The following is a 17,294-nucleotide window of genomic DNA, read 5'->3' as shown; positions in this document are numbered from 1 at the left end:
AAGAGGAATAGACGGAAGGAGCCTCCTTTTCTGGACCCAGCCAGCTGCCTAATTCAAGTCAAGGATTTGTGTTTACTGAGGGTCTGTAAACACAGACCCCAAAAAAGTGTTTAAGAGAAAGCAGATGAAGTGTGGGTAAAGACCAGCTAATAAAATCAGGGGAAAATGCTGTGAGTTCTCAACCATGACTGTGACTAAACACAACTCGCAGGCAGGATGCTCTGAGAGCCAGGGCGCATGACTGTGCGCAGGGCCTGAGTTTCCAGGGTAAAACGTGAACCGTAACTCCCTGCAGAATTCACTGGTCCCCGATGGGAGATCCGCGATAAGTTCCTCTGGACGGGGGCCGAGAATCACGATGCAGCTAACGTGGCCTTCCCTGCCGGCTCCGGCCACCGGGTTGTCACATAGCTTGCCGAGACCTCGTTTAAAACTCCTATGGACTTGCGGATTAGCTGGGGACAGCCTTTGGAGGAAAAAACCTGTGCTCAGATTAAAAGAAGCACCTCGTGAAGTGTCAACAGCTGAGGCTGCCCTCTTCTAGAACATTCACTGTCATCTCACCTCTCGCGGCCTCAGTCTCCTCATCTGGCCAGTGCACTAGATACCGGCCGAGGTCCCTTCCAGTCACAGCTTCCCACCACCCTGTTGTTCCCCAGTCCAGGCAGGGACCCGGGGTGTGGAGAAGTACCTCTCTACTGAAATATGGGCGGGAGTCTGGCCTGAGTTTGAACGTCACTGGCAAAGATGGCGAGGAGCCCCCAGGAAGTGGATGACTTCCAGAGATCAAGGTGGGGGAAATAGGGGGTGATACTCAGGGCCAGCCTTAAGGAAACCCTCAAGAACAAGTTTCCACAATTAAAGACAACACTGGCAGGGTAACCAGGGAGGCCCAGAAAACAGTCCATGTCTTTGATTAAGCGCTGATGAAATTGCCCATCACGGCTTGAATCCGGCTCCCCCGGGGGGTTTCGTTGGCTTTGCAATGTTTTCAAAGAAAACGATCTTGAATATACATTATTCCCCAAGCCACTAACAGAGAGCTTGCCCCCCCACCTCCTCCCGCTCTTTGGAGCAGGCAGCGCTTTCTGAGATGAGTCTTGAACATCAGACAATGGCAACCCTGGCTCTTTTCTGTACGACACGGTCTTTCGCACCAGCTTTTGCGCTCTACAGGTCCACGCCTTTACCGCAGTCTCCATTTACCACCGGCTTTCTGCTGTTGACGCTGAAGCCACTCTCCTTGGGCTGGGACCAATCTCTCACAACGCTGAGGCCCCGATAAACATCGAGGCTCTCTCTGAAACTGACTTGGTTTTAAAACCAGAGTAGAGTCTATCCTGAGTCAACTCCAAACCAACCTGGATTCTGAGCCATTCTGGGTATAATGATCTAGAGCAAAACACACCGAAGGACTGCTCCAAAGCTGAGCCAACCCGCCCATTCAGACCTAGTAGCTCCTTGAATGTTGGCCTGCCTGCTTTTGCATATGCTGTTCCCTTTGTCTGAAGTGCTATTCCCTGCGTTGGCCTTCAAAAGTTAGCTCAAACTGTCACCTTCTCTATAAAGCCTTCTCCAGCCCCTCCAGACAGAGTTCAGTTCTACATGTTGAGTGTGTGAGCCTAACCAAGCCCTGTGCTTGGCTAGATGTGCAGAGAGAAGACACTTCTGTATCTGGCTGGAGACTCTCCCAGGCTAGTGTCTACAAATAACCTCTTGCTTGAAACTCTATTTTAAAAATGTTACTCAGCAAGGCTGAAGACATACAAAAACTATACAAGGAATAACAAAACCCCCTCTTGTCCCCACCACCCAGCCGAAGAAATAAAATACAGCGAATACAAACCAAGTCCCCTGCGTATCCACCCTAGTCCTCTCCCTCTCCCCAGTTCCCTAGAGGAAAGCACTCTCCTAAATTTGGTATTATCACCGCCATGCATTTCTTTATACTTTTATTACATGTGACTGTACCCTCTAAACAATGTATATCATTGTTTCGCAAGTTTTAAAATTTTCATAACTGTCACACTTTGCATATTAATACAATGATTTGCTTTCCCGTCCATCTCCACCCCCCCGCAGTCCAGGACCCTCTGCGGGCAGTGCCTGCATCCTGTTAATCTCTATATGGGGCACCTAACCCAACGCCTGGCACGCAGTTCATGCTCAATGCACATTTGTTGCAAACGGGAATAAAAAAGAAGACACCGAGGACAGGATTTTCACCCACTGGACCCAAAAAGGGAGTGGGGAGAGGGGTGCAGAGGTTCCCCAGTAGAGCCTTTCCACAGGCAGCCTTCTGAATGCCTCCTACAGTCCTTCGAGTCTGAAGGTGCACAGGACTCAAGTAAGACACGGCCTGGAGCTGGCCAAAGGGACAGGGCAGCGTTTCCTGGAAGGAAAAGAACCCACAGGACTGTACCCGGCACATAGGAGGGGCTCTGGATGCGTTTTGCGAATGAATGACCATCTCTACAAAGCAGAAAATGGAAAAGCTGGAACAAGACAGTGTGGCTGGTCCAGAGGAGACCCAGCCTGGGGACCAGCTGATAGAGAGCAAGAGTCTTCGCTCATCGAGGACCAACGTCTTCGTCGTTCAGCTCCAGCTCCCTCAGCGGAAGCCACAGGTTCACACTGACATTCAACTCGCTAAATCACAGCCCCGGGGGGCTTCCAGGATCTTTGGAGGAAACTCAGTGACTGTCACACAAATGAGAAAATGCTTAAACACAGCAGAGGTGGGGGTGGGGGGGAGGAGGACAGTTTTTGTAGGCACCATGAAAGCAGGCTAATTTTGAGAGGACAAGGAATACCAGCCTTCAGAACAAAGGAGGGATAAGGCCTCAGGGAATGCTCTTTTCATTAATTAGGCTGTGTCTTCTGACAGAAGTGTGTCTGTGAGGAGGCCACCAAGTAGAGTTTAAGAAGAGCCAGGGCTAAGAAATTAAACCCCAACTTTGGCCCTCACCAGCTGTGCAGCCTTGGGCAAATCACTCAACCTCTCTGGGCTCCAATTCTCTGAAAAAAGTATGCACTCATTCCACAAACACTCTTGGAGCAAGGCCTCCTGTGAGCCTGACCTGTGGACCTAAAACAGAAAAAGGGCCGGTCCCTTAGCTCAGGAATGTTTCATGGAACGAGGCCACAGCATAAACACAAAGCACTCTACGGATGTAAGTATTATTAGACTTTATTTTCTATCGCATAAGCCCCTTTCTGACTTTTTCTCTTCCTTCCTTCCTTCTTTTTTTTTTTTTTTTTTTTAAGATTCAAGACATAGCGTTTGGTCAATGCTAAGTAGAACAGAGAGCCAGGAAGCTCATCTTTAATTCAGCGCGCACAATACTCAGCTTGGCTCAAACTGGGCAAAACGCTTCCTTCCAGCACATCTATTCATAGACGCCTGTTCCTAGAGTTAGCTCTCAATTATTCTCTCCAACAGAGGAACTGGCCCATGCTCTGAGAAAGGTGTGGAGGAGGGGGAGGGGACAGGGCAGGCGGAGGGGAGAGGAGAGCAGGGTAGCCCTAAAAAAGACCCCCCTGCTCCCCAGAGAGCAGCCAGACCCCTCTGGGGGGGCGCAAGGTGACAGCATCTTCAGGGTATGGTCACTGGGAGAGGGAATGGGGAGGTGACAGACATGGCCTCACACACACTCCACTTCCTCCTCCCATAAGGAATACTTCATGATCCCCACTCCGCAGGTGAAGAAAGGGAGGCTCGGAGAAGTGATGTGACAGCTCGAAGCAAGTGGCAGAGCTGGTCGCACCCTGCAAGGGCAAGACCCGTGGGCCCACAGCGGGGTTTCTGTTCCTCCAGCCCTGGGGAGCCCATGAAACCTCGGAGTTGCCAGCGGCTTCAGCCTCAACCAAGGACTAACGCTTTCACAGACCCGCCTAACTCCTGATGGGCAGCCGGCTACGATCTGCGGAGCTGAATTAATCTCCCCGCGAGGTGCTGACGAGGAGTAAATGAGATGATGGGCGCCATGCGGAAACCTCCACCAGCAGCTTTTCACTGTGTGCTCTGGCCCTTCGTCTTCTTCCTCTGACCCTTGAAACTGCTAGGGCGAGGAACAGGCATGACTCAGCTCGGGGAGCTGGGGCCACCTCTGCCAGGAGCTGGAGGTTCATCTCTTCATTCATTCACCCAAAGCAGCGCCACGGGCTGATTTACATACCACTTCCTCGGGAAGGTGCTCGAGAGCAGACAGCCCAGGTGCTGGACAGAACAGAGTGGGAGAGGAATGGGGAAAAAAGGGATTTCCGGACACTCAATAAATGCCTATTTGAGATGCTAAAAGGAGTCCCCCTTTCATGCCTTGTCTGCTCCTGACAGGTGTCTCAGGAGTCAGATGAATCCCCTTCTCTCTGCCCCCTGCGTCCCACCACGGAGCACAGGCAGGGGGTTCTGAAAAGCGGTCCCTCTCCTCCACAGAGGTCAAATGCACCCCTGCAGGAGGAGAGGGACCATAAGGTGACCTATCTTCCACTGAGAACACACAGGACAGCAGCTCCCTCCACCTGAACGGAAGTTCACTCTGCGTTACACACTTGGCTATTGTCAATCATCTTACTTTTCCCTGAAAATAATTTCCATAGGACTTGAGGAGTTACCGGTATTGTGGTGTCTCTGGATGCCCTTAACCCCATGAGCTGCTACCCAGGAGGGAGTGCTGAGTCTAGAAAAGTCACGTGACCTCCCTCTGACCACCCCCCCAGGTCACCTCATTTATCAAACGGCAACAATAATGTTTTCTGCATGGTCTCCAAGGGTCTGACCCACGGTGGCCGTTACAGTCAAGACTTGAGAGCTGCCTTGATCCAGTCGGCTCATATTCCCATTATCAGGGCTGTTCATACTTTAACCTCTGGAATGCCTGGGCCTACGTTTAGTAATTGATCTGTTTTGTTGTATACCATTTATAAAGTGATCTAAACTCTGGTTTTCTTTCTTTCCCTGGAAACAGTAGAGTTCTAGGTTCCTTAGAAGAGAAGAGAAGAGAGACGACAGAAGGGGAGAAGGTTTGCTTCCAGTAAAACTAACATAACCACATTACACAAAATGTGTAAAAGAGAGAAAGGAAAAGAAATTCATCTACATTCTTATCTTCCTCCCATACCTGACACCATCTTGGTGCGTACTTCTTTCCAATCTTTTTTTCTATAAATGACTGCTTTTCTGTTTCCTCCCAGCCTCGGTGGCCCTCACTTTGATTGGCTACAGCACAACCGATTCAAGTATTCGGTTATTGTCAGACACTTAGGTTATTTCCAATTATTTTGTGATTGCAAAAACACCAAGCTGAAGGTCTCGGTGCAACATTCTGTCCATATTTTTTATTCTTTCCTTAGGAGAGCTTCCCAGAAGTGGGTTCACTGGGTCAGAGGTTATGAATCTCTTCATGGCTCTTGACATAAATTGCCATGTTGCCCAGAAGGGTCGTTCGAGGACCCACCTGGCCACCAGCAAGAAGATGCAGTTGGCTTCAGGGGATGACACTTTCCACAGGCATCATGGGGTGGGAGAGGGGCACCCGTTGGGTTTTCCCTGGGGCTTGCTCTAATGGAACATCCGGTCTCTGCATGTCAGCGTGTGCAAACTCAGGATCTTTTCAGCTCTCCCATGTTAAGCAGGAGCTCCACGATGCAGAGGAGAATAAGCTCCAAGGTGGAATCAGATCCTCCCTCCCTCCTGCCCCAACAGCTACTCAATATGATCCCCAAACGAAAGATCAGGTTCCTCTTCTTTTGGTTTTAAGTATCCAAGGTCCTGAGACAAAGATCAGTTTATCTGGAGAGAGGCATTTTCCAACCACATTCCCAGCCGTGATCGGGGGGAGGGGGTGGCTGGGGGCAGAGGGTGGGGTACATTCAAAAGGCCATACTTCCTTTATTCCTCATTTACTTCTGAGAGGGGAGGGCGAGGGTAAAGTCAGAAGCATGCACTACACTTCCCCTCTGAAACTTTGAGAAACACTGCTTGGGAAAGAGACAGTTTCACTTGGAGGCAGGGCCTCAAAGAGGTGGGGCCATCTCCAAAGGCTGGGGTCCCCCATGGGCCCAGGAGACCTTTCAGATCAACTCCAGGATGGGGCATTCAACCACAGACTCCATATGCGCAGGATCCACGACAATCACAAAGGGCCTAAATCTAGGAGATGTTGTGACCAGAAAGACTGCTTTTATTCAAAGAAATTGAGTCGGGTTTCGCGAGGCCAAGAGAGGCTGTCTCCTTCCTGTCCTCTGAGTCTCCCACACTGGACAGCTGGACTCCCAAAAATCCTCACATTCGAGCAGGAGAGACCCCTGGAATAATTACACATACACATGTAATATCTGTCACCCATCACTGGTCAGGACACTGCACATTCTGAAGACGTCCTCGATGCATCATGACATCCAATTAATGACGTCGCATGCTCACTTAACTTAGCCATATTCAACTAGACTCAAAGGGCCAAGTGCATTTTTTTTAATTTAAAAAATTTTAAATAATGTAAAAGTGGATTGTGCCTATTGTGTATTGTACATTGTACTTTATTGTACATTGGACACGACTGTTTATACCATACATTTATACAAACATGCTACTGAACAGGATCACATACACGAAACCACATGCATGCAAACTCTCCTTCGGGGCAAATTAGGAGACTGTTCGGAATCATCTTCACTATGCGTTTTGCCTGCTGTGCTGACCTGAGAACTTTACAAATGAGATGTGACTCTGCCGTGTGACATTTCCTCTCCCTTGGTGCTTTCGGGTCTTGAGGGATGTGTTGTCTGTTAGGTACCAGCAGAAAATCAGCCTTGGATCAGAACAGGAAACCAGGACTCCCAGGCTGGTGAGCTGGGCAGGGCCCCACGGCTTTATAACCCGCCTCCCAAGGAAGGACAGGCTGTCTGGTCCAGGGTGGCTGTGCGGCCCTTAGCAGGGCCTTCACCTCCCTGGCCTGGTCCCTAATTCTTTCAATGAGTGGCCTGGACGATTTTCAAACTCCTGTGTGACTCTGGGCAACGCACATCACGTCTCTGGGCCTCCACCAGCTGTCCGAATAAGTTCCCACTTTGATGGCGAATCAGAACTTCCCAAGCAGGATTCCAAGACGAGGTTACACTGTGTTGAGACACTGACCTCCTCAGCACTTGGGGAGAGTGGGCCCCGGGGTCAGTCACCTCCAGCTTAGAGATGCTTCCTCTTTTACTGCCCGCCCCCCGCCAACCCGTGCCTTACAAACTCTGTTTCCTGTGTGGCCCGAAAAAGGCTGGGAAGGATTGGACTGGGTGATCTTCAACGTCCTCTGTCTTACACCAACCGCCCCACCCCCAGCACATCCAGAGTGAGACACAGATCATACATGGGCAAAAGATGATGGTATTTGGGGGTTTCTCTAATTGGGTTTCTCGGACAGGGACTGCGGCATCAGAATTACTTCAGAGTGCTTGTCCAAAACGTGGACCCTCCCCCTGGGAAGCTTAAGCATACCCAAGTATGGTCAGATGAAACACTGAGGAAGAGGGAACACATGCGTAGAATATTCTGGCAACTTCTCATAATGAAAGTGCAAGGGAGGAACACTGCAAACAGAGGTATTAATCCTGTGTCCGCTTATTTTCTCAAGTCTATAAGGACCAGTATGCAAACACTGAGATTTTCCTTTCAAATTCAACCCACCCAAAGCATGAAGCCACTGGACCCTTCTTCCCCCCAAATCTTTCTCGGGGCGGGGGGTGCAGGCAGAGTAATGCAGACGATGTTACGTGCTACAAATCCCAACACCAAAGGCTTCAAGAGGTGTATTAATAGCATGAGTCAGTTTCACACTGAATTTACCAAAAACCTCATCACTCAAATTAGCCCAAGTAATCTACTTGCAAGAGTCATTTACAAATGCTGAACTTCCTTGGCTGACAAGTTCACAGTAGGTGGTTCTTGGCAATGAGGTTGCTGAGACGCCTGTCATCATGAGATCCCCACTAAGAATACCACCACCCTCTTTGAGCAGCATCTCGCAGCATCTCGCAGCATCTAGAAGTAGCAGCATCTACTCTTCGGTAGACAACTCCTTTTGGAGACTGTTTGAGCTATGTTCGAGGTTCACTCGAAAGAGGTAGTAAAAACAGTGGGTGGGTGTCAAAGCCGGTGTGGGGTGTCTGATTTCCAGCTCTGCTTTTTATTAGCTTCTAAGTTTCCTCAGTCTCCTCATCTGTAAGATGGGGATAACACTATCTGCTTTGCAGAGTTATTGGGAAGGTAAGGAATAAAATATGCAAGGTACACACTGTCCATGCTCAATAAGGGAAAGTTGTTATTATTATAAGGGAGACCAAAAGGAGAAAACCAAAATCATGGGTCAGCCCCGTGGCTTGGTGGTTAAGTGCGCGCGCTCCGATGCTTGTGGCCCGGGTTCGGATCCCGGGCGGGCACCGAGGCACCACTTCTCCGGCCATCCTGAGGCCGCGTCCCACATACAGCAGCTAGAAGGATGTGCAGCTATGACATACAACTATGTACTGGGGCTTTGGGGGGAAAAATAAATAAATAAAATCTTAAAAAAAAAAAAAGAAAACCAAAATCACAAAACCTCACAACATGCTGTTCATGGGAGACTTGTTATTAGCAAGGCTTTTGTCGGGGCCATAAATGCCCACCCAGAGGGTCGGAGATGCAGCTTCACTCCCCAACTTCTGCTCCCCCTTCAATCAACCCACCAGCCTGTCCTCTGGTGTCCAGTGACTCTCACTCCTGCCCCTTCTCCAAACCTAGCCAGAGAGCTTTTCTAGTTCCTGGGTGACAAGAATGGGCCCTGAGGGGCTGGGCTTGGTTTAACCCAAGGAAACAAATCCAAAATCCTTCTTTCTTAAGCTGCTCAGGCCCTCGGGACTTGTGCGGGGTGGCAGTGGGACACAGAGTATTTGTTCCCCACATGGACCCATCACAGGGCCCAGCACATAGTAGGTACTCACTTAAATTATAGCCATCAAAGAGCAGGACGGATGTGACTCCTCCATAAAGAACTGAACACTTGACAGCTGTGAAGGCGTGTTCAGAAAGGACTATAAAATAGCACTGGGTTTTCATTCACAAGCCTGATTCATCTCATGCTTACCAGCCGCTTTCTGGTGCCTGAAGACGAAAAACCAGAGCTCAGGGGAGCAGAGCAGACATTTTAGGATGTTATTGCCCGAGTTTCACTTCCACCGCACTCTACTGCATCCTGCTTCAACTCTGGTTTTGAGTAAAGCTGGGGCGGATGCACGGCCGGCAGTAAGGCCTCCCTTAGTCTACACGGTCCTCTCCCTTAGTCCTAGCCCCTGAGACCGTGTGGACAGGGAACTCGAACTGCTGAGTGCCTATTGGACGTCAGGTACACTCAGACAGTTGCTGACTTAAGAGCCACAACAGGCTAAAAACAGGCACTGGGATGCTGGGGGGGAAATTACACAATTTGCAAAAGACTCCGAAGTTAGGGAGTCAGGGGTAAGCCAAGACGTACCTGGCCCCGAGGTCCACGATTCTTCACCTTGACACCGTCCCCTTTCAAAGGAGAACCCCAGAGGGGCTGGCCTAGCGGCACAAGCTGTTGGGTGCGCACGCTCTGCTGCGGCGGCCCGGGGTTTGCCGGTTCGGATCCCGGGTGTGCACCGACGCACCACTCGGTGAGCCACGCTGTGGCGGCGTCCCATATAAAGTGGAGGAAGATGGGCACGGATGTTAGCCCAGGGCCAGTCTTCCTCAGCAAAAAGAGGAGGATTGGCAGATGTTAGCTCAGGGCTGGTCTTCCTCACCAAAAAAAAAAAAAAAAGGAGAACCCCAGAGGGGCCAACCACAGCATTCAGCTTTGCATAAAGCCACCACAGCAGTTTGAAATTATCTTAAAGAAAGACCCCTCTCCTCCCATCAAATTCATACCCCATCTCTGCCAGAAGGATGTCCCTGGCCCCAAAATAGCACTGGACAAATGGGTTCTCACCCACCTGTGACCGTGTCTCTGGGGGAGGGAGTATATTTATGGGGTGTTTCTGCAAGGCGCTATGCTAGGAGCTTTTATACACATTATCCCATTTAGTCCTCCAAACAACACAGAGAGGCAAATGTTAGTAACTCAGCTTTACCCATGACAGTTCTGGCTCAGCAAGGTGACATGATTACCCAAGGTCACATAGCTACTGAGTGGCGTGGCCAGGGATCCTTCAGCTCCCCAAGGCAACAGTATTTGCTGAGTGGGCATTGGGTTTAAATTCCAAAGAGCTCAAAGTGGCAAGACAGAGCAGGTCACGGGAGACTCTATGAAGCAGAGGAGGAAAGGATGGAGCTTTTCTTCCTCCTGCTACCCAGGCCTCTTCCCACCCTAACTCCTCTGCACAGCTGCACCTCACTGCCCTTCCCCCTCCTTATCAGAGGATGCTGGTGGGCGGAGGGGCGAGGAGGTCATTAGTCTCTGACATGGTAGATGATTTCAAAGCTGTTCCTTTTCCTGTGTTGGGCTTTCTTTTCCACTGTAGATTTAAGGGCTTCGTCCCTTAGTCGCCTGCCAAAGGAAGGTCAGGGGCAGAGGTACCTATTGAGCTGGGGAAGGATGTCCAGGCCCCAGCGTCCCCTTGGCCCCAGAACCTTGTACTAAGGACGACCCCAAGGCACTTACAGGCAGACACTGTGGGGCTGTGGGAAAAGCCCGGCTTGGGAGCCAGAAGACCTGGGTCCCACTCCTGGCTCTGCCTCTCAGGCAAGATGCTTCCCCCTGCGAGTCCCAGTTCCCTCATTGTCACCTTAAGAGTACCGGATGCTAAAACGTGAAACTCCGAGCATGAGCCTCGTGCTTGGTCCTTCCAGACCACAGTCACATGTGAAGGCCTGTTATGCTCACTGCTTCCCTTTCTCCCTGCCCTGTTCTATCCCACCTCAACTGTTCAGAGCATCCAGGCCCTGCTGGGCTTAGTAAGCACCTCCTGGGAGATAAAGGTGGGCTCTCTTCTCTACCACCCCATTGGTGTTCTCACCATTGTCTGTTCTAGGCCTCCATCTTTTCATCATACGCATTTTTGGCATGTCTGTCTCCTCCACTAACTAAGCTACCAGCTACCACAGGAGCCTCTGGTGTCATATCCAGATTCACATCCTCAGCATCAGCTGGTCCAGAATGAATGAGGGGAGGGGGGACTCCCCAAGTTCTCCCGACTCAAGTGTGATCCACAAACCAGAGTGTCATGTGGCAAAGTGCTGGAAATGCAGAATCCCGGCCCACCCCAGGCCTCTGACTCAGAATCTGCAAGGGAATCCACAGGAGACTTGGGAGCAGACTCCAGTCTGGGAAACACTGCTCTAAGATACCCCCTGGTTCTGACACACTCTTACCCCACATCCCCCGTTTCTACCACCTAGAGGCCTCCAACATGCAGGCCTTAGCAGGACTCACTAAAACGTAGCCCATCATTAACCAAAGAACATTCACCTTAGGAACCTTCTAGCAGCCTGCCACTGACTCTCACAAGGAGGATCGGAAATGAGCAGCCCCCAGGGTGATTCCAGGCAGGTGTTACCCACTGGCCTTCTGAGTCTCAAGGAAGCCCAGGCAGCTTTCAAAAATGTTGGTTTGAAACCAACACTGGTTTCCACCCTTGGTTCTGCGGATCTGGCCACCCTCGCCCTCCCACCCGTCAACCCCCATAAACGACTGCACAGCTGCCCACATCCGGCAGCAGAGACACAGAGACCGGCCGCCCACCTGCCCCCGCACGGGCCCTGCGTCCACGCTCAGAAAATGTTTTTCCCTCATTTTCTACTCTGGACATTCATTCAACTCGGAAAGCAAAGGAACGTTTCCAAAACACGTTTTCAGTTTTTTAATAAACCCCGCAATTCCTCTAAAGGTTTCAGATTATCTTAAATATTTATAAAAATCACTCTCAGCCACACTTCTTTAAACAAATCTCCTCGTCGACTTCGATTATTTATATATCCACGAACATGATGTCTCCTTCCCTTGGAGCAGATGGCAGCTAGTCAGCCTTCGGAAAGGAGAAAAAAAAATCAATGGGACAGAACGTAAACTCAGTGACTCCCCAATTTATTCTTCTGGACAAGCTCCAGTGCAGTGATCTTTCCATTCGGTGGACGCGTCCTGTGACAGCCGGTAACTGGTTTGAGAAAGCATAGAGGCTTGAACTTGAATCTAGGAAGCAGCTGCCAGCCAAGGCTGGATTGCCAGTGGGAACTGGAGCCCTGTTAGCAGAGGGACAGGACAATGGGACGGGGGTAGAGAAAGAAGAGCCCAGAAGGTGGGGGAAAGTAACCGACATTTCCACACACTGTGCCAGGAACTCCATACAACCTCTAAGTTAACCTTCTCCACAACCCTTCCAAGTGGCGATTACTCTTCCTCATTTGAAAGATGAAGAAGGCCCAGAGAGAGAGAGAGGAAGTGTCTTGCCCAAGGTCACAGAGCCAGTAAGCAGCAGAATCAGGAAGAGAACCCAGGCAGTCTGGCCTCCAAACCCATATGCAGGCTGCTTCCAGAAGGAGAAAAGGATGAGAGGAAAAATATAATTGCCCTTCACTCGTGCATCCTTGACTACAAAGTTATGACCTTTCTTTCAGTTTGGTGACGCCAATCACCCCTTTTAAGACCATCAAGGGCCGGCCCTGTGGCTTAGCTGTTAAGTGCGCGCGCTCTGCTGCTGGCAGCCCGGGTTCGGATCCCGGGCGCACACCAACGCACCGCTTCTCCGGCCATGCTGAGGCCGCGTCCCACATACAGCAACTAGAGGGATGTGCATCTATGACATACAACTATCTACTGGGGCTTGGGGGAAAGAATAAAAAATTAAAAAAAAAAAAATAAGACCATCAAAGACTTAATTCCCAAAGTTCTACGGAAGCAACAGGAACTTTGTCCATCTGAGAACCTGGGGGAGTCAGGTCTCGGCTGAAAGCTGGAAGGAGTCACCGTGAACGTTACGAGAAGATATGAAGTGAGTATCAGAGCACGTAAAGAGTTGACTTTATGAGAGAGGAAAAAAGATCCCTTAACCTCAGAAATGGATGAAAAACAGGATCGCAATGATTCTTCATCAGGCCTTTATCAAGCGTCCCCGATAGGGAAGAAGAAAAAGGATAAAATTAGCCCTTCCGCCTCCCACCCCCAATTTACTCCTCCCGGGAAGCTCCAATTCAAGTTTACAGAGAAACAGTTCTGGCCTTTGAGATGCTGATGGTCTAGGTGAGGAGACAGAGATTATTCCTGTTGATGATGATGATAATAACCACTGATGATGATCGTCATTAATCAGGGGCCGTGCTAAAGGCTTCCCCCACACTATCACCATGAGCAAAACAACCCCACGATGTATCATCCCATTTTACACACGAGAACACTGAGGCTCCGAGAGGTGAAGAAACTCGGTGACACACACACGGCAGTAAGAGGGAAACATGGCGTGTGAATGTGGGTCTTGCTTCTTACTTGAGACCCCATGAGACAGATGGGGGGGGCCAGGATTATCTTGCCTGTTTATAGATGAGGAAAAGAGGGTCCGAGAGGGAGGTGAGCTCCCTAAGGCTCGAGGGCCGCCGCAGAGCTAACGTGTACAGATTTTAAATCTGATTTTTCACCAACACAACACGGCCTCCACAATGCTCCCTGGAACCTGGTTTCGTGGAAGACGGCCAAGCCCCAGACCGCCGAAGCCACAGAATGGTGGTCTCCTCAATCAAGAAGATGGCAGTAACGCTGAACGTGAGGCCATGATCTCCTGGCACCGGTGTCCCTCAGGAGTCCCTCCTGTCATGGTCTCTGGATCCCCAGGTAAGAGCTGTCAGGAACTGGGATTCCACGTTGGGGAATCAAGACACACTTGGGAGAACAGCCAGAGAACAATTTCAAGGTCACCTACACGCCAGTGCGCTGACCTTGAGGTGGAGACAGAACGTACAAAGGGGAAACCATCACTCTGTTGTCTGTTCTGTCAAAAAAACACGCATGGATCCAGCATATGCCAGACAGCCTGCCAGGAGCCAGGGGAAACCCAAAGCCCGCTCAGAGGGAGCACAGCCTCCAGGAAAGAGCGCGACAGCTGGGCAGGCTCGGTGAGGATCCTGAATCTGCCGCTCACGGGCTGAGGGTCTTGGGCCAAGTCCTCATCCTCTGTAAGTCTCGTAACATGAGAATAAAATCTCCACTTCATAGGTCACTGTGGCCACTCCACGTCTTAGAAACGACTGCACGTGCTCACACCGCAGCTGGCCGCGCACCAAGGTGCCTGCTGGTGCCTCTTAAAATCATAGTAGCCCTCAGGCTCGTCTCCTGCCCTCCAGATGTGAAAAACCCAGCTAACTACGGATCCTAGGAAAGGGGCACAGGAGTCTTTGGAGCTTGAGAAAGAAGGGGAAGGCACGGCTGGCAGAGAAAGCAAAATTACTTGAAAATCTCCCAAGTGAAGCACAGAAAGACACACTGGGCCTTTATCTGAAGGCCATTTCCAAGTGCCCCCACACATTAACCCACCCTGGCCTCCTTCATCACACACTCTGCCCTTCCCGTGCCAAGAGTCCATCAAGGATCTAGAAAATGCAAATTACAATGTGCCTCCCCAAGAAGAAAACTCAGGCTAGCTGACCACTTCTGCATGCCCCACCAAGGGAGAATGCCCACCGCTGGCCAGCTTCCTCCAGGTTTACTGGAACCTCCAGGCCTGGGAAATCGGCCCAGCTGTCAGCCCTGGCAGCCGCCCCAGCCGCTCATCTGGTGGTGGCAATCAAAACGATGCTTCCTTTTCATTTCCACCGAATGCCATCTTCCAAGAATGGAAGAGGCTCAAAGTCAGAGTCTAAGCTCCTTTTCACAAGGAGTCAATATTTTCACAAGATAATCCTCCTCCGGGAGAGGGTGGATTATACAGATCCCAGGTGGTAAAATGTGGCTCTCTGGGGATGGTCGAATGGATGGTACAGGGCAAGGAAGTCAAAATGTGGAACCACACCCACTCGCTTCTCAAAATTCACCATCCACCTATTCATTTCACAAATATCTATAGAGAGCCTCCCATGTGCCCTGGCACCCCTTCTAGGCCGTGGGGATGCAGACATTAAAGGTGACTGACAATGACACTTTCCATTACTGCCCCCCCTCCAGGCCAGGAAATCCACGCTCACTTTCTCTAGGCCCAACTCAAAGCAATCCATTTGACAGACAGGTGCCTAAGACTCAGAGAGGATAAGCGACTGGCCCAAGGTGACACAGCTAGTAAGCGGCAGGGCCAGGAATTAAACATAGGTGCAGAGTCCACGTGACACTCCCCAGCGGTGCCTCCTTCCCGCTCCACCCCTATCCCACCGGCTCCATTTCTTGCAGCAGGGTGCGGATCAACGACCGCCCCCCGGGGCTCCAGCAAGGGAAGTCCTCGGTTCCTCTTTCCTCCCACTCCCAGCACAGGACGCACAGGTTCGAGACCTACGGTGTGTACACCGCCCCAGGAAAGCCCTGCAGGCTGCAAGGGCATCCACCCGTTAACACTGAACTTCCATTTAGGAAAAAAAAAAAGACGATGAAAAGATAAAGGGCAAAGAGGAAGTGCTCTTTAAACACAGGCGGGTGGTTACCCCAGGAGGAAGTCTTGAGGCCAATGGAGATTTTGTTCACCCCTTCTAGTTCCTCAATTCTAAGCGACTGGCCTTCCAAGCCCCCAATGGAAGTTGGCTGGGGGGCTGCACGACGCCCGGGGTCAGACCCTGCGCCCTCACCTGGCGCCCAGGAGGGGTGTGCGGGGGGCAGCCCCCTGAGCACGACGCCCTCCCGGCGCCCGCGCCGCTGCGCGCTCCCCGCAGCTGGGTGGACCCCAGCGGCGGCCCCGCGGCGTGCGCCCCTGGCGTCCCGGTGCCCCGGCCCACCCGAGGCGCATCATCCCGGCGCCCCCCACCCGTGCGGCGCCCCTCTCCAACCGCGGGGCCCGGCGCGGCCCGGATCGCACCCCCACCCCTGCCCGCTCCCATCAGGCGCGCGCTCCGCACCCCGCGCCCTCACCGGGTGCAGATCGGCTCCAAGGGCGCGCGCGGGCGGCGGAGCCCGGGCACGTACCTGGCGGCCGGGCGAGCGGCGAGGGGAGCGCGGCCGCGGGCGCTGGAGCGCAGGAGCCTCGGAGCCTCGGCGTCGCCGCCGCCGTTTCCGGGTTGGCCGGTCTCACGTCACCGCCACAGGTTTGCGAGCGGCCCCCGGCGCGGCGGCAGCAGCAGCGCAACGGCCCGGGCGAGTGCCAGGCGAGAAATAACTATAAAAGGAAGAGACGCCTCGAGGAGGAAGAGGAAACGCTGTTTACCTTCGAGAAGCCGAGCCGCCGGCGCTCGCACAAAAGGAGGACGCGCGCCGCCGCCGCCACCTCCCCCCGCGCCCCGTCCCCGCCGCATCGCGGGCCCCGCGTCAGCGCGCGCGGCCCCCGGGACCGCCCCGCGCCGCCCCCGCCCCAAAACCCGGCGCCGGGGTCCCGGGAGGGGGGTCGCGGCGCCGCTGTGCCTGTGCTCTCCCGGGCCGGGGCGGCCTGACCCAGGGCCGGGGTGACCTTGGGCAAGTCACAGCGGGCGAGTGAGCGCGCGTGGGGTGCGCTGGGGGGCTCGTCACCGGGAGGAAAGTCCAGCTCTGGGAGGGGCAGGGATGGCCCAGGGTCACCGCCTGGCGGGCAGGGCTCCAGCTCGAGCTCGAGCCCTCCGACCTTCACGCCAGCCAGGTTCCTGTCTCTGGGTCCGCTGCCCCCTCACCTGCACCTTGGGAATGATGCCAATCCCTGCCAGGGCCACCCTGCCGCGGGGTCAGTGAGAGGATATGCATGCAAACCTGCATTCAGCCCTCAACAGATATTTACTGAGGGCCTAGTAAGTGCCAGGGCTGTTCTAGGGCCTGGGGACACAGCTGAGAACCAAAATGCAATCCTTGCCTGGGGCGGGGAGGGTTGGACAGGAAATAAATAAAATGAATATCTGATGTGTCTGTGGCCTAAGTGCTGAGGAAGAATAAAGCAGAGCGGGGGGAGATTGGGGTGGGGGGGTCTGTGCTGTCATAAGTGGCTCTCCAAGGACTTTTAGTACCGAAAGTCCCAGACAGAAGCTCCTCGCTATAATTCCAGCTCCGGTGTGTTGGGGGAGACCCCATCTTTCCCCTTGTCTGTAATGGCAAAGAGTGCATTTTCCTCCATGTCACAAGACATGGCTAGGAAACTGAGATGATTGTTCTTCCCTCTGCCTTGCTCCCCAGCTCTCAAGCCCATCCTCCCATTGTCTTGAAATTCAGCCAAATTTCTCAGGAATA

General features: G+C 52.4%; 1 protein-coding gene across 5 annotated transcripts in view; it reads right to left on the bottom strand.

Moving 5' to 3' along the window:
* Positions 1 to 16,326, bottom strand: part of CYRIB (CYFIP related Rac1 interactor B) — a 144,543-nt gene extending 128,217 nt beyond the window's left edge. For 3 of the 5 annotated variants that reach the window (XM_087447454.1, XM_087447453.1, XM_087447449.1), the window contains exon 1: positions 16,074 to 16,260. The gene's annotated coding sequence lies outside the window, so the exon portion shown is untranslated. Of the gene's footprint in view, positions 1 to 16,073; positions 16,264 to 16,311 lie in introns of those variants that run through there. The other 2 variants (XM_087447450.1, XM_087447457.1) reach the window with 2 other exon arrangements.
* Positions 16,327 to 17,294: the final 968 nt, after the last annotated feature.

The sequence above is a fragment of the Ceratotherium simum genome, chromosome 23, assembly GCF_057802395.1.
Source record: "Ceratotherium simum simum isolate JZ-2026a chromosome 23, ASM5780239v1, whole genome shotgun sequence".
In the NCBI taxonomy this organism is placed as follows: domain Eukaryota; kingdom Metazoa; phylum Chordata; class Mammalia; order Perissodactyla; family Rhinocerotidae; genus Ceratotherium; species Ceratotherium simum.
The sequence above is the reverse complement of the archived record's forward strand: the minus strand, read 5'-3'. Positions and strand labels throughout refer to the sequence as shown.